The following is a 22,046-nucleotide window of genomic DNA, read 5'->3' as shown; positions in this document are numbered from 1 at the left end:
GGCTTGCTGTATCACATTAGTAACAGAAGAAAGTATTGTTTTAGTATGGATGAGGCCTCTATAACATACAAGATATGTTCCAAATAATTTCAAACTGAGATCTCCCCTACTGTATCACATTAGTCACAGAAAAAAATATTTTTTTTAGTGTGGATGAGGCCTTTATAACAGAGAAGATATGCTCCAAACTATTTCAAACTGACATTTCTCCTAGTATATCACGTTAGTAACATGAAAATATATTTTTTAGTGTGGATGAGGCCTGTATAACAGAGAAGATATGCTCCAAACAATTTCAAACTCAGATCAAGCCTGCTGTATCACATTTGTCACAGAAAAAATAGATTTTTTTACTCTGCATGAGCAGTGCACACAGCTGAATTTCAGCGTCACTAAATGACAATGTGAGATATGGCGTGGTGTATCACGTTAGTCACATAAAAAAATAGATTTTTTTACCTCTGCATACAGCTATATTTCAACGCCACAAAATGACAAGGTGGCTTATGGCGCGCTGCGTCACGTTACTCACAGAAAAAAAAAAAAATCGATTTTTTTCCTCTGCACACAGCTGAATTTCAAAGCCACAACATGACAAGGTGGCTTTTGGCATGCTGCGTCACGTTACTCACAGAAAAAAAAATTTTTTTTTACTCTGCATACAGCTGAATTTCAACATCACAAAAGGACAAGGTGGCTCATGGCATGCTGTGTCACGTTACAGAAAAAATATATATATTTTTACTCTGCATACAGCTGAATTTCAACAACACAAAATGACAAGGTGGCTTATGGCATGCTACGTCACTTTACTCACAGAAAAAAATGTTTTTTTTTACTTTGCATACAGCTGAATTTCATCGCCACAAAAAGACAAAGTGGGCTACTATGGCTTGCTGTATCACATTAGCAACTGAAAAAATTTTTTTTTAAAGATGTACTCGTGCATGGAACACAATAGAAGCAGTGCACAACAGACTTCTATGACATGTGCCCTGATGTGTTTGTGCGGACCTCAGTAATGGCACAAGAAAAAAAAATCAGCTGGAAGGACGATTTCACAGCCACACAGACATTAGCTACCTAAACTATCTGACTTAGAAACAACCACCTATTTAACTAACTAAAATCTCTCAGTATGCAGGAGAACTGTCAGCAGCAGCCTCTGTGACTTGCTATAATCACAAAATGGCGCTAACACATGTCCGCTCTTTATATACAGAGGGACAAGTGATTTCACTGCCTTTGTGTCTGGACAGTGTGGATGCTTCCTGTGCCCTGATTGGCTAGCTGCGATTTGCACACATAAAGTTAGGGGGAAAAAAAAGTTTACAAGCGCGCTGCTCCTCTGAGCTCTCCCCAGCCTCTCCCCTCATCAAACACCCCCCCACTCATCATACACCACCACTATCCTAGCCAAAGTGATAAAAAAACTTTAGTTGTAATGCAATAATTTCCCGCACTTTTATTGAATTTTACCAATTTTAGCCGATTTTAAGAAAAAAATGCTTGGGTTTCCAATCACGAATCTGAATGTGCCATATTCGTGCCGAATTTGAAATTTGCGATGATTTTTCGAACATATTTTATCATCATTAGTCCTCATCCTTTCCTATTTGATTTATCCTTACTTAACTCCCCGGTGTTCCACTCTGTTATTTGTGAGTGCATTTTTGTATAATTGCTATTTTCATTTAATCCTGTATGTCTTCCCTTGTTTGTCAGGTTGGTGTATTCTTATACACTTCTACTCCCCACTTTCTTGGGTGAGGGAGTGGACAGACAAGGGTTGAAATAGGAGCACAGCAAGGCATGTGGCCCCGGCATCTTCACCATCAGTAAGAAATCTGGGGAGCAGAAAAAGACTAGGTCACCCCCTAGCTTGATCGATAGGGAAGGGGTTATTAGCCCAGGGATATCCTGCCACAGTGCCGTGACATTAACACTGGCCCGTACCTTTTCGATCCATCATGGATCCCGTGACTGCTCTGGTAGAGCAAGTGCAGCAACTCAGCCTGCAGGTGGTGGATCTATGCAGTGTTGTTTTGCACCACCCTAACAGGTCTGGTTTGGGGACCGCGGCTCTCATAAACCCCTGGTTGAGCCCAAGATTGCTTTACCAGACATTTTCTCTGGTAGTCGGGAGAAGTTTGCAGGTTTCAGGGAGGCCTGTAAGCTTTATTTTAAATTAGGTCCTCACTCCTCAGGAATCGAGGAGCAACGGGCGAGGATCAAAATTTCTCTCCTTCAGGGTGACCCCCAAGCCTGGGCCTTTTTGTCTCCCAGCAGACTCTCTGTTGCTTCGGACGGTTGAGGAACTTTTTCAGGCGTTGTGTCATATATACGACGACCCCTACCATGTCTCCCTGGCTGAGTCTACACTACGTCAGCTTCAGCAGGGAGACCGGCCAGCGGAGGAGTATTGCTCTGAGTTTTGACAGTGGTCAACAGATACTAAGTGAAATGACCCCGCGCTCTGTGACCAGTTCTGTCAATGGTTATCTGTAACGGTAAAGGATGCCTTTGCTCTATATGAGACTCCGGTCTCCCTTGATGCGGCCACGTCTCTGGCTATTCGTGTGGACCGCTGTCTTCACCAGAGACATAAAGAGGCATTCTAATTTGCAGGGGGCCCAGGTTCAAGGGAACTTATGACTGGTTAAACTGAGAAACCCATGCAGTTGGGGGGGACAACTCATTCTATTGGTCCTCCTGTAGTTTTTTGTGATGTTTTCTTATACACTTCTACTCCCCACTTCCTTGGGTGGGGGAGGGGACAGATAAGAATTTAAATAGGAGTACAGCAAGGCACGTGCCCATGGCATCTTCACCATCACAAGTAATCCGGGGAACAAGAAGAGACTAGGGTTCCCCCTAGCTTGAGCAATAGGAAAGAAGCCCCTAGACCCGGGATATCCTGCTATAGTGCCGTGACAATGCAACTGTCCTGACTAGTGTTGAGCGATAACTTCCAATATCGAGAAATATCGGATCAGATTGGATCGGACCGATACCCAAAAAATATCGGATATCGCCGATTCCGATACCGGAAACCAATGCAAGTCAATGGGACACTAATATCGGAATGAAGTCCCAGGGGGAGAGAATTCTCCTGATTGTTTAAAAGCCGGCGGGCAGTAAAAAGCCGGCGGGCGGTAAAAAGCCGCCGGCTTTTAAACAATCACACAGCCCCATACTGCTTCCCCGCAGCCTCCCATCCCGATCCGCCGCTCCCCCCGCTCCCCCCTCCACCTCCCATCCCAATCGTAAGTTAGGACTGGGCGGGGAGCGCAGCACCAGGGAGTGGGGAGCGAAGGACCCGGGTGGGGAAGCCGGCAGTGAAAATACTTCACCGCGGGCTTTCCCGTTCTGTGCTGCGCTCTCCCGCCGGTTATTTTAAATGAATAGCTGAGGTATCAGCTGATGCTGATCAGCTGTTCATTTGAAGTAGCCGCGGTGCCCTCAGAGGGTTCATGTGAGTTCATGCTTAACTGCATGAACTCACATGAACTTTCCCACGGCCGCACAGGTCAGCCACACCTCCCAGACCATCCCATCAATCCAGGAATACGAGAATCCCATACCATTCCTATCTTCCTGGATCATGGCTGAGCACCTGGGGTGGTACAAGAGGATGGACCTGAATGTCCCGGTCATGATTGGTGTGTGCGCGGTGTCTGTGGGTGTTTGCGGGTGTCTGTGGGTGTTTGCGGGTGTCTGCGCGGTGTCTGTGGGTGTTTGAGTGTGTCTGCGGGTGTCTGCATGCAGGCAGACATAGGCCGATGTGACAATACTACTTCCATCGGCCTATGTCTGTCCCCCGTCCACTCGTGCCAGCAGGATCAGCTCGATGGGAGCAGTAGATCCCATCAGCCTGATCCTGCTATTTAAATTGCCCCATATGTTATTTTTGCCCCTATACACATGTTTTAATTTTTTAGGCCCCCATATTTTTTTTTGTTGTTTTTGGTCCCCAATAAATTTCATTGGTGGCCAGTGGTTACCTAAAATAAATTAGTTTATACATTACCTGTCCCCGCCGACAGGGCCCACAAAGCTTGGGCCACCCTGCGCTGTGGATTCCAGCCCCCGCTGCTTAGTTGTACCTGGCTGGACACAAAAATAGGGCAAAGCCCCACGTATTTTTTTTTTTTAATTATTTCATGAAATTCATGAAATAATAATAATAAAAAAAAAAGGGCTTCCCTATATTGTTGTGTCCGGCCAGGTACAAATAGGCAGCTGGGAGTTGGGGGCAGCCCGTTCCTGGATGCTGTACCTGGCTGGCATACAAAAATATGGCAAAGCCCACTTCAAAATTTTTGGGAAAAATTAATTAAAAAATAAATAATAATTTAGGGACTGCATCTTTATTAACCCCTCAAGTGTCATTTAGTGTTAAAATAAAGGATTTATTAAAAAAAAAATTGGCGTGGGATCCCCCATAATTTTAGTCTCTAGCGGAGGTTAAGCAGACAGCTGGGGCAGATGTTTGAAGCCTGGGAAGGGGGTAATACCCACGGAGCTTCCCAGGCTACTAATATCAGCCCCCAGCTGAATACCTAGCCTTTACTAGCTATTAAAATGGGGGACCCCCCCCAAAAATGACGTGGGGTCCCCCCTATTTTAATAGCTAGCAAAGGCTAGGCAGCCAGCTGGCAGCTGATATTAATAGCCCAGGAAGGGTGCCATGAATATTGGCCCCCTCCTAGGCTAGCAACAGCAGCCCTCAGCCGCTCCAGATTTGGCGCATTCATAGGATGCGCCAATTCTGGCACTTAGCCTCGCTCTTCCACGCTGCCCTGGTGCAGTGGCAGGGGGTAATAGTGGTGGGGTTCATGTCAGTGCCAGCTGCCATGAAGCCCAGGTTAGTAATGATGGGCATCTATAAGACACCCCCATTACTAACCTACAAAGTGTTAAAAAGAAAAAACACACACTACACGCAGAAAAAAATAATTTATTTGAAATAAAACACACCATTTTATTTAATTCTTAGTTTACTAAAAAAAAAATAGTTACCTGTCCACGTTCCTGCGCTGATCTCCCATGCCCAGCTGTCACATCTGGAGATGGTGACAGCTGTGCATGGCTGCTGTAAGCTCACACTGCCGGGAACACGTCCGCTCCCGGCAGCGTGAGCCCCTGACTGAGGTCACCGGAGTGCATTCAGGCAGCGCTGCTCCGGTGACCTCCTTTACGGCCTTGCTGTACCGTGGGTATTTCTCACGGTACAGCAGGGCCGTAAAGGAGCTAACCAGAGCAGCGCTGCCTGAACTCCGGCGAACCCGCTTATGCAATGACGGGGCTGCTTTACGGTCCCGTCATCCAAGCGGCGGCAGCGGTTCAGAGCGGTCACATTTTATGTGGCTGCTCTAAACTGGAGATCATCGTGGGACACTCGTGGACTACTACGGAGGGGTAAGGATAAGGTTGTGGTTTATTATTTTATATTTTATTACAGGAGATCGATGGCTTCGGGGAATTAGGTGTCTAGGTGACTATAGGTGTATTTTTTTATTTTTTACTTTATTTTAGGTGGCGATCGGCGGGGACAGGTAATGTATAAACTGTAGCGCCGGCGTCCCTGCCCTCTGCTAGGCAGGGACGCTGTTCCCCTCACCCCTCTGCTCTGAGCCCGGCGTCCTCCTCCCGCTCTGCTGGCAGCGCGCGCTCCTTCCCGGCCACTGTGCTTAGGGCGCGCGCGCGCGCGCTCCCTCCCTCTTAAAGGGGCCGCGCGCGCCGTCCTAAGGAGTCCCCGGCCAATGGCCGGAGGACTTCACCATATATAAGGCACCTCCTCCAAAATGGAGGTGCCCGAGCAATGTTGTTGCACTGTTCACTACTCTGCTTCAGCCCTCAGGTCCCGTTGCCAGTTACCTGCCAGATTCCTGCCAGTTTGCTGTCTGATTCCTGCCTGATATTCTGCTTACCTGCCTGCTAGCCTGAGGTCCGACGGTCTGCCTACCGACTCCTGTCAGTCTGTCTAAGGACCAGCTTGCCCGCTCACCTGGGAGCGCTCCTCTGCTACCTGCCTGCTAGCCTGAGGTCCGACGGTCTGTCCTCCAACTCCTGTCAGTCTGTCTATGGACCAGCTTGCCCACTCACCTGGGAGCGCACACCTGTTACCTGCCTGCTAGCCTACCTGGAGGCTCCGCCGTCACGTGCTGTGACCACCTGCCATTCCAGAGACTCCTGCCCGCTCACCTGGGAGCGCACACCTGTTACCTGCCTGCTAGCCTACCTGGAGGCTCCGCCGTCACGTGCTGTGACCACCTGCCATTCCAGAGACTCCTGCCCGCTCACCTGGGAGCGCACACCTGTTACCTGCCTGCTAGCCTACCTGGAGGCTCCGCCGTCACGTGCTGTGACCACCTGCCATTCCAGAGACTCTCGCTTGCTCACCTGGGAGCACACATCAACCATCTGCCTGCTAGCCTACCTGGAGGCTCTGCCATCACAGGTCGTACCTACCCTTTACCCAGAGACTGCCCCGGTCACCTGCCGTGACCTCCTGCCCGTTCATCCAGAGACTGCCCCGGTCACTTGCCGTGACCTCCTGCCCGTTCATCCAGAGACTGCCCCGGTCACTTGCCGTGATCTCCTGCCCGTTCATCCAGAGACTGCCCCGGTCACTTGCCGTGACCTCCAGCCCGTTCACTCTGAGACTGTCCCGGTCACCTGCTGTGACTGCCTGCCCGTCTTCCCTGGTCGCCACCCACTCCCTTACAAGGACCGCCCCCTTGTATAGTAGCTCAGAGGTTCCGCCTCCCAGACCCGTTACATAAACTAATTTATTTTAGGTAACCACTGGCCACCAATGAAATGTATTTAAAATTTATTGGGGACCAAAAACAACAACAAAAAAAAAATATGGGGGCCTAAAAAAATAAAACGTGTATAGGGGCAAAAATAACATATGGGGCCGTTTAAATAGCAGGATCAGGCTGATGGGAACCACTGCTCCCATCGAGCTGATCCTGCTGGCACGAGTGGACGGGGGACAGACATAGGCCGATGTGAGTAGTAGTGTCACATCAGCCTATGTCTGCCTGCACGCAGACACCCGCAGACAGAAGCAAACACCCACAGACACCGCGCAGACACCCGCAAACACCAACAGACACCCGCAAACACCCACAAACACCCACAGACAACGCGCACACACCAATCATGACCGGGACATTCAGGTCCATCCTCTTGTACCACCCCAGGTGCTCAGCCATGATCCAGGAAGACGGGAATGGCATGGGATTCTCGTCTTCCTGGATTGATGGGATGGTCTAGGAGGTGTGGCTGACCTGTGCGGCCGTGGGAAAGTTCATGTGAGTTCATGCAGTCAAGCATGAACTCACATGAACCCTCTGAGGGCACCGCGGCTACTTCAAATGAACAGCTGATCAGCATCAGCTGATACCTCAGCTGTTCATTTGAAATAACCGGCGGGAGAGTGCAGCACAGAACGGGAAAGCCCGCGGTGAAGTCTTTTCACTGCCGGCTTCCCCGCCCGGGTCCTTCGCTCCCCACTCCTTGGTGCTGCGCTCCTCGCCCAGTCCTAACTTACGATCGGGATGGGAGGTGGCGGGGGGAGCGGCGGATCGGGATGGGAGGCTGCGGGGAAGCAGTATGGGGCTGTGTGATTGTTTAAAAGCCGGCGGCTTTTTACCGACCGCCGGCTTTTTACCACCCGCCGGCTTTTAAACAATCAGGAGAATTCTCTCACGCTGGGATGGCATTCTGATGACAGGCTGGATCGCAGCTGAGGGCTGCCATCCAGCTTGTCATCCTTCAGAGACACTGCAGAGCGCAGGCATTATGGGAACTTCCGATTACGGTATTCGATGTTCTAAAAGTATCGGAACTCAGTATCGGAACTCCGATACCGCGAATATCGGTCGATACCCGATATTACAGTATCGGAATGCTCAACACTAGTCCTGACACAATCAGAGTTTTTAGATTTAGAATGAAGTAGAGATGAGAAAGCTAACCCCTCCCATACCAGGGTCTCAGTGTACAGAGTCCATAGACAGTGAGGTGCTTATCTCAGGAGGGGGCATTGACATTCTAGTCCAGCAATGTTAATCTCTTAGTGCTAAATCCTTCACAGTTAGTAAACAACCATTCCCACTTTGACAAGTGACACCTCCCTGAATTCTGTGTTTCAGCCTTTATATCACTCTGTCTTCAGATAACATAGCAAAAACCTGCTGCCAGATTCACTTTAAGCACGTGAAAAATACATTCTGTTTGGGGTTGAGATCTGATGATTTACTTGACCATAGCAAAATATTCGACTTCTTTGTCTTAAACAAGTCTTAGGTTGCTTTCGCAGTATGTTTTTGGTCACTGTCCATCTGTACTGTGAAGCGCTGTCCAATCAACCTTGCTGTATTTGGTTAAATCTGACCAGAAAATATAGCCCTCGACACTTCAGAGTTAATTCAGCTGCTTCTGTCTTCAATCACATCATCAATAAAAACTAGTGACCCTGTGCCATTGGAAGACATGCATAACCATACCATCACACTGAAGCCACCATGTTTTACAGAGGATGTTGTGTGCTTTGGATCATGAGTAGTGTTGAGCGATACCTTCCGATATCAGGAAATATCGGATCGGATTGGATCGGAGCGATACCCCAAAAATATCGGATATCGCCGATTCCGATACCGGAAACCAATGCAAGTCAATGGGACACAAATATCGGAATGAAAATAAACCTTTTCTTTCCTTGTAGGTTAATTCTACATGAAGGAAAACAACTAAGTATAATGTAGAATGTATTACATGAAAAGCCGGCAATTCAGCAGCGGCATACACCGGTACCCGACAATTTAGAACAGAAAGAATAGAGCATCACACATAGATTAGATAGATAGAAACATGTCAGTCACATATATAAGAAGTACAGTGACAGTGTTGCTTACTGTACTTGTCATTTAGTGTTAAAGGATTTATTTAAAAAAATAATAGTGTTTTCATGCACCGTCTCTTTAAAAAAGCCGGCCGGCAATTCAGCATCGGTCCCCGACAATTTAGAACAGAAAGAATAGAGCATCACACATAGATTAGATACATAGAAACATGCCAGTCACATATATAAGAAGTACAGTGATAGTGTTGATTACTGTACTTGTCATTTAGTGTTAAAATAAAGGATTTATTAAAAAAAAAATTGGCGTGGGGTTCCCCGTAATTTTAGTCTCTAGCGGAGGTTAAGCAGACGGCTGGGGCAGATGTTTGAAGCCTGGGAAGGGGGTAATACCCACGGAGCTTCCCAGGCTACTAATATCAGCCCCCAGCTGAATACCTAGCCTTTACTAGCTATTAAAATGGGGGACCCCCAAAAAAATGCCGTGGGGTCCCCCCTATTTTAATAGCTAGCAAAGGCTAGGCAGACAGCTGTGGGCTGATATTAATAGCCCAGGAAGGGTGCCATGAATATTGGCCCCCTCCTAGGCTAGAAACACCAGCCGTCAGCTGCCCCAGAAATGGCGCATCCATAGGATGCGCCAATTCTGGCACTTAGCCTCGCTCTTCCCACTGCCCTGTAGTGGTGGCAGTGGGGTAATAGGGCTGGGGTTGATGTCAGCTTATAATGCCAACTGACATCAAGCCCAGGTTAGTAATGGAGAGGCGTCTATAAGACACCCCCATTACTAACACCATAGTCAAAGTTAAAAAAAACCCGCAAACACCCAGAATAAAGTCCTTTAATTGAAATAAACACATAATTCTTTAATGTTCTAAATTAAACCATACTTACCATCATGCCCATTCCAGCTGAAGCCAACGATCTCCTGCAATAAAAATAAAATAATAAACCAACCTCATCCTTACCTTTCCACGGTTCCCAGGACGGCTCCAGCTCTGCTACATTCACAGAACAGGCTGGATCGCAGCCGAAAGCTGCCATCCAGCTTGCCATGCCGCAGACACTGAGAAGCGCAGGCATGCTTGCGCTCCTCAGTGTCTGGCTGTGACGGCATCCAGATGAGCCGAGATCATGTCCAATGAACTCAGCTCACCTCATGCACGTCACTGACAGCGTGGGAGAATTCTCCTGCGCTTGCTGTGAGCGCAGGAGAATTCTCTCACGCTCACGGCAAGCGCAGGAGAATTGCACCCCACGTCATTTTTTTGGGGGATCCCCCATTTTAATAGCTAGTAAAGGGTAGATATTCAGCTGGGGGCTGATATTAGTAGCCTGGAAAGCTCCGTGGGTATTACCCCCTTCCCAGGCTTCAAACATCTGCCCCAGCCGTCTGCTTAACCTCCGCTAGAGACTAAAATTACGGGGACCCCACGCCAATTTTTTTTTTTATAAATCCTTTATTTTAACACTAAATGACAAGTACAGTAATCAACACTATCACTGTACTTATTATATATGTGACTGACATGTTTCTATCTATCTAATCTATGTGTGATGCTCTATTCTTTCTGTTCTAAATTGTCGGGTACTGATGCTGAATTACCGGCCGGCTTTTTAAAAGAGACGGTGCATGAAAACGCTATTATTTTTTTAATAAATCCTTTAACACTAAATGACAAGTACAGTAACCAACACTGTCACTGTACTACTTATATATGTGACTGACATGTTTCTATCTATCAAATCTATGTGTGATGCTCTATTCATTCTGTTCTAAATTGTCGTGTACCGATGCTGAATTGCCGGCCGGCTTTTTTAAAGAGAGTGTCTTCTGAGCAGTTTGTCAGCTTTTGGACACCTTTGAAAGTGTTTTCTATGTGTTTTTATTTGCCTGCCATTGGTTTTAACGGTGTTCGACGGTGTTCGACAGTGTTCTAAGGTGTTCGACGAACAGTTCCAAGAACATCCCGGTGTTCAACGAACCGAACCGAACCCGAACACTACGGGGGTGGCTCAACATTAGTCATGTCCAATGAACTCAGCTCACCTCATGCACGTCACTGACAGCGTGGGAAAATTCTTCTGCGCTTGACGTGAGCGCAGGAGAATTCTCTCACGCTGGGATGGCATTCTGATGACAGGCTGGATCGCAGCTGAGCGCTGCCATCCAGCTTGTCATCCTTCAGAGACACTGCAGAGCGCAGGCATTATGGGAACTTCCGATTCCAGTATTCGATATTCTAAAAGTATCGGAACTCAGTATCGGAACTCCGATACCGCGAATATCGGTCGATACCCGATATTTCAGTATCGGAATGCTCAACACTAATCATGAGCCGTTCCAAGCCTTCTCCATACTTTCTTCTTCCCATCATTCTGGTAGAGGCTGATCTTAATTTCATCTGACTAAAGAATGCTTTTCCAGAACTGGGATGGCTTCTTTAGATTTTTTTTTGGCAAACTCTAATCTGGCTTTTCTATTTAATGGTTTGCACCTTGTGTTGAACGCCCAGTATTTGTTCTCATGAACTCTTCTCTTTATGGTAGATTTAGATACTGAGATACCTACTTCCTGGAGCATGTTCTTCATTTGGGAAATTGTACGAACGAGGTTTTTCTCTTCATCATGGAAAGAATTCTGTGATGATCCACCACTGTTTTCTTCTGTGGACGTCCATATTTTTATAAGTCCCCTAGATCACCAGGGCACTCTTTTTTTTGAAGAATTTACCAAACTGTTGATTTGGCCACTCCTCAGTGACGAGCCTTGACATGGGTTGTGAGTTTGAGTATTTTGGCCCAAATACCCAATACCTCCTACTATTATATATATTTTTGCACATTTTTTTTATCTTTACAGGGTGCAGATAGGCCCATCAATGGTGACCTTGTAAATTAGGGGCATGCACCTCTGTGATGCATTAATAGGGTGCCGGGAAGCCTGCCTAATCAAATAGTAGAGGCGTGTAATATGCTGCTGGCTAGGCACTGTGCTACATGTGTGTGACTAGAGACCTATTGCAAACTTCATCTATGTGCAGTTCTAATGCTAGGCAATCACCCCCTCCATGGATTGAGAGGTTGAGAGTGGTTGTTCATCAGTATTCTGCTCCTGTGTTACCTCCTTCTAATAAGGGGGTATGCTGCATCCTGTCTGTGCATTTTACTTGAGACCTTGGCTGGTAACTACCATTGCCTATTTGCTATGTTTCTAATTTAATTATTTGGGAAATTTTGAAAGTTCCTTTTACTGTTTTGGCTGTGCTGTTTATTTTACTGTAGTGTAGGGACTCGCAAGACAGTGAGGACCCTTGACGTGGGTTGCAAGCTTGGGTATTTTGGCCAAAATATTAACCAATATCTCCTATTATTATATATATTTTCCACATTTTTTATATCTTTACATGGTGCAGCTAGGCGCATCAATGGTGACCTTGTAAATTAGGTGCTTGCACATCTGTGATGCACTGATAGGGTGCCGGGCAGCCTGCTTAATCAAATAGTAGAGGCGTGTAGTGGGCTGCTGTTTAGGCACTGAGCTACATGTGTGTGATTTACGCCCTATTACAAGCTTCATCTGTGTGCAGTTCTAATGCTAGGCAATCACCCCCTCCATGGATTGAGAGGTTGGGAGTGGTTGTTCATCATTATTCTGAACCTGTGTTACCTCCTTCTAATAAGGGGGTATGCTGCATCCTGTCTGTGCATTTATCTTGAGACATTGGCTGGTAACCACCATTGCCTTTTTGCTATGTTTCCACTCCTAATATTTCTGTTATCTGTCTGATGGATATCAGCTTAATGATAGTCTGTTTCGCTTCATTGAGAGCTCCTTTGATTGCATGTTGTGGGTTCACAGCAACAGCTTCCAAATGCAAATGCCACACCTAGAATCAGCTCTAGACCTTTAACCTGCTTAATTTATGATGGATTAACAAGGGAATAGCCTATGCAGCCTATTAAAGAGATTTTGAGATAATGAATTACTTTTGGTCCCTTTAAAAAGAGGCATCTACATATTAAAGTGCTGTAATTCTTAAACCCTTACCCCAATTAGGACGTTGATACGCTCAAATTAAATCTGCGAGTATGTACTTTAAGGCCATATTGGTCATATAACTGTATCTTGAATATGTTTTGGTAAGCAGCTTAAATTCCAAACCTTGTGTCACTGTCTAAATATTTCTGGACATAACTATATATATAGAAGGATATTTGGGAAACTAGAAAAACCAACAATTGGCAATTGACACACTGCGCATGTACCAGACAGACATATGTATTACAGCTGATCCCAGGAAAGGGTTTTCCCCACACTATGCCAACGAGGCTGATTGTAATTAGTGTTGAGCCACCCCCGTAGTGTTCGAGTTCGGTTCGGTTCGTCGAACACCCGTGTGTTCGCCGAACTGTTCGTCGAACTGTTCGTCGAACACCTTCGAACACCGTTAAAACCAATGGCAGGCAAACAAAAACACATAGAAACACATAGAAAACACCTTCAAAGGTGTCCAAAAGCTGACAAACTGCTCAGAAGACATAATTAACACATGGAAAAGTGACAAGTACATATAGTCATGCGAAAATAAAAGAGGTGGAGGAGTAAAAGGAGGGGGAGACACAGATATAGGCATGTCATGCCCTTCTAAAATCCAAAAAGTGAGAAGCCGACACGGCCAGTCCGCTCCTGCCCGTGCCACCTCCGTGTCGCCGGGTTTGTGCCAGAGCCGCGGTGAACCCTGACGGCCAGCCCCCCTCTCCCAATACTGGTGCCTGTCCGCTGGTGGGTCGAGCGAGCCCCCCTGTGGTGGAGGCAGCTCTAAGCTTTTTAATTTTAATTGTCTCTCTAATTTGAATGAATACACTTTAAATCCATTTACAAGGATCTATTGGAGGGCAAGTCTCATGCCAGCAGCCGCGGTAATTCCAGCTCCAGTAGCGTCCACTAAAGCTGCTGCAGTTAAAAAGCTTTTATAAGGATCGAGCTCGGCTGTCCACCGCAAGGCATCCTACTGCCAGTCCCAGCCCCTATGCCTTGGGGTGCCTCCTGATGCTCTTCACTAAGTATCCCATGGTCCCGAAGCATTTCCTTTGAAAAAATTAAGTGTCTAAACTACAGGTGGTGCAGCTTGCTTAACAGCCGGGATAATCCGCTTACTAGCAGACACTGCTACTAGGCACAAAGTATTTCCTGGGCTAGATGCAGTTAAAAATTTGTAATTAGATACTCTCGTTGGATGCTGAGAAAGCATTCCATAGAGTCTCCTGGCACGCCATATATGATTCTCTTAAAAAGCTTGGGGTAGGGGTCTAGGGGACCCTTTTATAGCCAAAATCACGGCCCTGTATCGCAATACGTCACCTAGGCTGAAGATAAATGGAACTGTAGCACCCTGAGGGCTCGGTTGCTAAAGACGTATTGCACCTCACCCAGAGGTGTGATATCTCACTCTCAGGTAAGGATGGAGTGTGGATCAGGACCCGACACCTGCATGCATTACACCACATTGCCGTGGGGCAGGGCGACCAATATGCCCCTGAGATGGGCACGACAGTCCCTGTCCCTGGCTGGAGTGGGGGGAGGGAACACTGAGGAAGGGGAACCCTGTAGTGCAGGAGCAGGGAGGAAGCAGTTCCTGGGTGCATTGAGAAGGGAGTATAAAAGGTGGGCACCATCTTAGTTCAGTGCAGAGAAGTCTGAGCAGAAGTGACAGGGAGCAGGGGCTCTGCATGAGCTCTGCTCCGGAGGCGGGCCTAGTAACAGAGGCCCAGGCCTGGAAGAGGGAGAAGGAAGGAAGAGGAGCGGAGAAGGCTCCAGGAACGAGGAATGAAGGGATCCCAGGGGTGCGGACGGGCGAGTCGCCACCGCACGCCCGAATCCACCTGCGTGGAGGGGTCAGGCCAAAGGGGGAGACCGGTCCCCGAACTAGTGGAGGCAGGAAACGACCCTCAGCTAGAAACCGGAGGCTCTGACATTTTATGTGGCGCAGCCCCTCGCTACACCCGCTAGGAAGGCACCACATAGGGTCAGGGAAACTGGCGCCAAGTTTACCAAGAGGAGGCCCGAGGCAGCCGGACAGAAGTGTTGGTAAGAAAGGCCAGACAAAGGACACACAAAGGGGGTCCTGTGAAGTGCTCCAAAGTTATCTGGGAGTTGTCTGAGCCCCTCACCTGGTGAGCACAGTACGACGTGGGCAGCCGTTACCTGCAGACGTGGTCTGGATAATAAGAACTGTGAGTAAAGGCCCTGAACTGCATCACTGACTCCGTGTCGTTACTGCTGCTGCCCTGCACCATCACCCCCATCCTCCGCATACACTGCCCTGAGGCTATACTCCTCCCGTGGGAGTTATGCTACGCTCTGCTGCACCCACAACACCAGCCTCAGTGGTCTGCCCTGTAGCGGCGGTTCACTCTGACCGCAATCCACGGGTGGCGTAGTCGGACATTTAAACATGAAAACCACATAAATAGTTCCGCCACTGGTTTGACCGCCCTGAGCCACGGAACTGGGTCGCCGCCACGAAGACTACAACCACCAGCATCCACCAAAAAGGGTCCGGCTCCGGGTGTCCCAAGGCCCAGGGGGTGCGTCAGAACATTTTCATCACCTTTCACAATCACCAATGGGACAAGGCAGTGATGTCCTCTGTCCCCTCTCTTATACATCCTAGTGACGGAGCACCTGCTCTCATCAATTCGCCATAACCCCAATATTAGGTGGATTGAGGTGGGAGGCACCGAGTACAAGTGCTCTCTATTTGCTGATGATGTCCTAGTATATATCACTCAATCACATATATCCATCCATGCTGTTATGGCTGAAATAGATCACTTTGTTACATGGTAAAATTTTAAAATCAATGCAGCGAAGTCTGAGGCCCTCGATGTCTCCCTCCCCAAATCCATATAGGATTCCATCCAGTCCAACTTTCCCTTTGCCTGGCCCTCACAGGGTATCAAATACTTAGGAATTCCTATTCATAGAGACCTCTCCCATCTATGTTATCTTAATTTTGGGCCCTTTATTGAACAACTCCATACAGACCACGGTTGGCAAGTTAGAACTGTAAGATTCACTACGTGAACCACTGGTGTTTTGTGGAAAAGCACATGTACACTGCGTTCCAAATTATTATACAAAAAGTGTTTAGGAGTGATAAGGGAAGAATTTGTTTGTTTGTCAGTTAAACTCATTGATGGTGATGTGTGTCAGGGCTCTTTATATCACTGTAAGCAATTGCAGACACCTGTGCTAATTAGTTTGGCAGGTGTGTCCAATGAAAGGCAAGACTACTTAAGAAGGCTCTCTCACATTATTAAGCAGCCTACATTTTCTGCCAAAATGGGAAAGAAAAAGGATGTGTCGGCTGCTGAGAAGCAACAAATTGTGGAGTGTTTAGGTCAAGGCATGACTGCAATCAACATTGTGCGATGATCAGGATGAAGTGTCCTGGCAATCAAGAAGTATGTAGCTGATTCACAGTACACACGTGTGCGTGCTGATAAGGGCAAATTGAGGACTCTTTCCTACAGGCAATTACGTCAGGTTGAAAGAGCAGCGGCAAAAAAGCCTTGTCATAGCAGCAGACAAGTTTTTGAAGCTGCTTGTGCCTCCAACGTCCCCCGAACAACAAGATGCAGGGTCCTTCAGAGGTTTGCAGCTGTGCATGCGCCATCCTGTCGACCTCCTCTATCCACTTCACACAAGCAGAAATGGCTCCAGTGGGCCAAACATTACATGAAGACTGATTTCAAAACTGTTTTGTTCACGGATGAGTGCCATGCAGCGCTCGATGGTCCAGATGGATGGAGTGGAGGATGGCTGGTTGATGGACACCCCACGCAAACACGGCTACAGCGCCAACAAGGAGGAGGTGGAGTAATGTTTTGGGCTGGAATCATGGGGAGAGAGATTGTCGGCCCCTTTAGGATCCCTGAAGGCGCTAAAGATGAACTCCATAATGTATGTGGATTTTCTCAAACAGCACTTCCTGCCATGGTTCAAGAAGAAGAACCGTGTATTTCACAGCAAGATCATTTTTCTGCATGATAATGCACCATTTCATGCTGCACATAAAACATCTGCATCTCTGGCTGATATGGGCATAAAAGGGGACAAACTTATGGTGTGACCCCCATGCTCCCCTGACCTCTACCCCATTCAGAACCTTTGGAGCATCATTAAAAGGAGTGTCTATGATGGCGGGAGGCAGTTCACATCTAAGCAACAGCTCTGGGAGGGTATTCTGTCCTCATGCAAAACAATTGAAGCAGAAACCATCCAAAACCTGACAAATTCAATGGACGAGAGAGTTCAGAAGCTCCTTTCGAACAAGGGGTCCTATGTGAAAATGTAACATCACCTAGAATAAAGTTTTGAGTTGAAAACTGTTTGATTTCAGTTTCTAACAACCTGCTAATGCTTATAATTTCAAAAATGACCATTTTTTTGGTCTTTATTAAAATGAAAAGGTTGATCGAAAAGTTTGGGGGATCTAAGAGTGTGGCAACCCAGTAGTCATGATTACTTCGAATTCTGACAATATGAGGGTCATGCTGCAGGTAGTGCAGCAAGAAGGCACTTATGTGCCTTGCGCATCTCGGAGCCCCAAAATTATTTTCCGGGCTAGATGCAGCTAAAAATTATTTTTAATTTTAAATCTGGTGAAGCTTTAGTATAGATGGCCTAATAGGATCAGTGCTGCACACTGCTACAAAGCCCAAATTATTTTCCAGTCAAGATACAGATAAACATGATTAGTAATTTGAAAGCTTAAAACGGTTGGTAGGGTGATTTTAACCAATCATCAAGCTTTTACTCTCCCCAGGATGACACAGGGGTAGAAAAGTCGTTTCGGATCCATGATTTGTTCATCTTTATGAACGTGAGTCTGTCTACATTATCAGTGGAGAGCCGCGTGCGCTTATCTGTCAGCACACCACCAGCAGCGCTGAACACACGTTCAGACAGAACGCTGGCTGCGGGGCATGACAAGATCTCCAAGGCGTAAGTGGCTAGCTCCGGCCATTTATCCAGATTGGAAGCCCAAAAAGAGCAAGGGTCCAGTGACACAGTCGTGGCTTCAATGTTTACTTGGAGATACTCCTGTACCATCGTCTCTAGGCGTTGACTATGTGTCAGACTTCTTGTCTCCTGTGGCCTTGCAAAGGATGGGCTAAAAAAGTGGTGAAATGATTCCGCAAAATTGATGTTACCAGCAGATACTGTGGTTCTGTTACGGTTTGAGTGCTGAACACTTGACGGTCCCACGGTTGGCAAGTTGGAACTGTGAGATTCACTACGTGCACCACTGGTATTTTGTGGAAAAGCACATGTAAGATTCTGCAACAGTCTCTGCTGATACTCCTGCATGCGTGCATCCCTTTCTATGGCAGGAATAATTTCTGCAAATTTACTTTTGTACCGGGGATCTAACAGTGTGGCAACCCAGTAGTCAGGATTATTTCTAATTCTCACAATTCGAGGGTCATGTTGCAGGTAGTGCAGCAAGAAGGCACTCATGTGTGTTGCGCATCCAGGAGCACCAAGTCCCTGTTGTGTTGGTGGCGAGGTAACAATCATGCTTCCTTCCTCTGTCCTCTCCCCCCAACCTCGCACAACAGAAATGTGATCAAGGTCTCCCTCATCTGATGAGTCTTCCATCAGTTCGTCCTCCACTTCTTCCTGGGCTCCTGCACCTTCCTCACTAGTTTGGCTGCTACCATGCGCCCTGGTAAAACCATCTCCCCCACCCTCACATGCCTGCCGCCTTGGTGCTGCCGACCGTCTGGACCTTGCAGATGTTAGCCCTTCCGCATACAACTCCTCCTCCTCTACTTCCTCCACCTCCTCTTGTGCCACCACCTGACTCCGAATTCTGTTTAACATGTGCTCCAGCATGTAAATCACCGGAATAGTCATGCTGATAATGGCATCGTCAGCACTAAACATCTTCGTCGCCATTTCAAAACTGTGCAGAAGGGTGCATAGGTCCCTGATCTGAGACCACTCCTCCAGCGTGATTTGCCCCACCTCTGAATCTCGTTGGCCCAGGCTATACGTCAGAACGTATTGCACCAGGGCTTGTTGGTGCTGCCACAGTCGCTGCAACATGTGCAGAGTTGAATTCCACCGGGTAGGCACATCGCATTTTAGCCGGTGAAGTGGCAGGCCCAACGACTTCTGTAGAGATGTAAGTCGCTGAGCTGCGGGATGCGAACGGCGGAAGTGAGCACACAGCGACCGTGCCCTCTGCAGAAGGCCATCTAGTCTGGGATAGTGGGCTAAAAATTGCTGGACAACCAGGTTCAACACGTGAGCCATACAAGGCACGTGTGTGACATTGCCCCGGCGAAGGGCCGCACCCAGGTTTGCAGCATTGTCGCACACGGCCTTCCCTGGTTTCAGGTCCAGTGGAGACAACCATTCATGAAATTGGTTCTCCAGAGCTGACCACAACTCCTCAGCTGTGTGACTCACATTTCCCAGACATTTCAATGTAAAAACCGCCTGATGACGTTGAGCCCTACTGCCAGCATAGTAAGGAGGTGTGCAGGATCCCTTCTGCGCAGTTAGAAAGCTTGTGGCATGACCAGACAGGCTTTGGGTGCAGGTGGAAGACCGAGAGGAGGTTGAGGAGGCAGAAGCAGTGGAGGAACTTTGACATAAAGAGGATTGACGCACAACTCGTGGGGACGGCAAGACTTGGACAGCAGCCCCTTGTCCTGCTGTCACCATAGTTACCCAGTGCCCAGTCAGCGACATGTAACGCCCCTGTCCATGCCTACTCGTCCAAGTGTCTGTGGTGAAATGCACCCTGTCACACACAGAGTTTCTCAAAGAAGCGGTGATGTTGTGTGCGACATGCTGGTGGAGCGCAGGCACACCTTTCTTTGAGAAGTAGTGCCGACTGGGCATCTGGTACTGGGGCACTGCGACGGACATAAGGTCTCGAAAATCCTCTGTGTCCACCAGGCGGAAAGGCAGCATTTCTGTAGCCAAGAGCTTGCAGATGGTGAAATTCAACCTCTTAGCTTTCTCATGGCTAGGAGGAAATGGTCTTTTACTTGTCCACATCTGAGGGACCGAGGGCTGGCTATTGTGCTTAGACGGGGTTGATAAGGGTGTCCCCGGCAAACTGCCGGTCTGTGAGGAAGATGCAGGCGGACATGTTAGGTTGCCTTGATCCAAAGGTGGTGCTATCGATGTCGGACAGCGCTCAACACCAGCTGGTGTTACCACCTCCAAAGAAAATGATGACCTGCCAATCACGCTGGCTGTTGCGGGTAAAGAGGTGGCAGGTCTGCGCCCCAAAACAGGTGTGACTGCTGTCCCCCCAGTCACAGAGGATGAAGAGGCCGCGGATGCACAAGATATGGCAGACGGTGATTGGCCCGGCCGGCTAGGCCGCATTCTAGCACACTGAGCTTCCCACTGCAACTTATGCTTCATGTCCATGTGCCGGTTCATGCATGAAGTACTCAAACTATGTATTTTTTGGCCTCTACTTAGCTTTTGCTGACAAATGTTACAGATAACACGAGTTGGGTCATCTTTATCGATCTGAAAAAATGCCCAGGCTATGCAAGGCTTAGCACCCATGCGACCTGAAGAGCCACCACGACTTGTGGTGAGAGGCAGAGTTGTGTTTGAGGATGCAGTTGTTGACGTGCTTCCAGTACTACGTCTCTGTCCAGGAAGGCGCAACCTGACCTCGTCGTCACTAGCATCTTCCTCCACCTCCTCTGCTGACCTCATCTCTTGGCTGACTGTGGGTTGACAGTAAGTGGGATCTCCGACCTCATCATCATCACCCTGTGCGTTATCACACCCGTCGTCCTCAGAGCCAACCTGTTCCTGCCCTGACAAAAAACTAAAGTTGTCACTCCAATCAGGTATTTGAGTCTTATCATCGTCTTCCTCATTGTCTCCACCAACAGGAGTTACAGTTTGGGAATGAGGGTCTACATTATGGTCAGAACCTTCTGCGTCTGGTCCTGGATCCGACTCATAAAGATTCTGGGCATCAGTGCAGATCATTTCCTCGTCTGGATTCACAGAAGCGCTGGAGTCGACCTCTGATTCCCAGGCTATAGTATGAGTAAACAGCTCTGCAGACTCAACCATCTGTTCTACCTCACACTCAGACGGGCAGCTGGAGATTTGGGAGCTGTGAGGAAGCAAGTGCGATTTCGGTGACACCTTTGAGGACTGGAGTATTTGTGATGTTGAAGTTGATGTGGAGGAGAGCCCACTTAAAGGAGCACTTGATATCCGTTGAAGCACCTGCTGTTTTTGTGCCTCATCTGGAATTTGTAGCGATTGGCGTGGCCGTAAGAAAGGGATCTTATCACATTGTCCGCTAAAAGAAGTAGACATTTTAGTTTGGCTGGAAGATGGTCTTTCTTCTGCACCTACCCCACGGACACAACCTTTTTTCCCCTTCCCAACACGCCTATTCCCCTTTCCACCAGCAGCAGGCCTTTTTCCACTCATTTTGGTGGTTAACTAATTCACAACTCTGGAGTTGTTTGCACAAAAAAACAATGGATGGTAACCGAGCAGAGCTGAGTGGCCAAACTGTGGTATTAGGCCAAAACTATTGGCTGGGTTAGATGCAGAAAAAAATTATTTTTAATTTGCAACCTGATGGAGGTCAGTATAGATGGACTAATAGACCAAGTCCCACACACCGCTAGAAGCCCAAATATTTTTTCAGAGCTAGATGCAGAAATTTTTTTTATTCAATTTGCAACCTGATGGAGGTCAGTATAGATGGACTAATAGACCAAGTCCCACACACTGCTAGAAGCCCAAATATTTTTTCAGAGCTAGATGCAGAAAAAATTTATTTTTAATTTGCAACCTGATGTAGGTCAGTATAGATGGACTAATAGACCAAGTCCCACACACTGCTAGAAGCCCAAATATTTTTTCAGAGCTAGATGCAGAAAAAAATTATTTTTAATTTGCAACCTGATGGAGGTCAGTATAGATGGACTAATAGAACAAGTCCCACACGCTGCTAGAAGCCCAAATATTTTTTCAGAGATAAATGAAGAAAAAAATTATTTTTAATTTGCAACCTGATGGAGGTCAGTATAGATGGACTAATAGACCAAGTCCCACACACTGCTAGAAGCCCAAATATTTTTTCAGAGCTAG

This window comes from Phyllobates terribilis, unplaced genomic scaffold (genome assembly GCF_046119375.1).
Source record: "Phyllobates terribilis strain yellow unplaced genomic scaffold, ASM4611937v1 Scaffold_3__8_contigs__length_932513732, whole genome shotgun sequence".
Classification (NCBI taxonomy): Eukaryota; Metazoa; Chordata; class Amphibia; order Anura; family Dendrobatidae; genus Phyllobates; species Phyllobates terribilis.
This window is presented reverse-complemented; position numbering follows the sequence as displayed.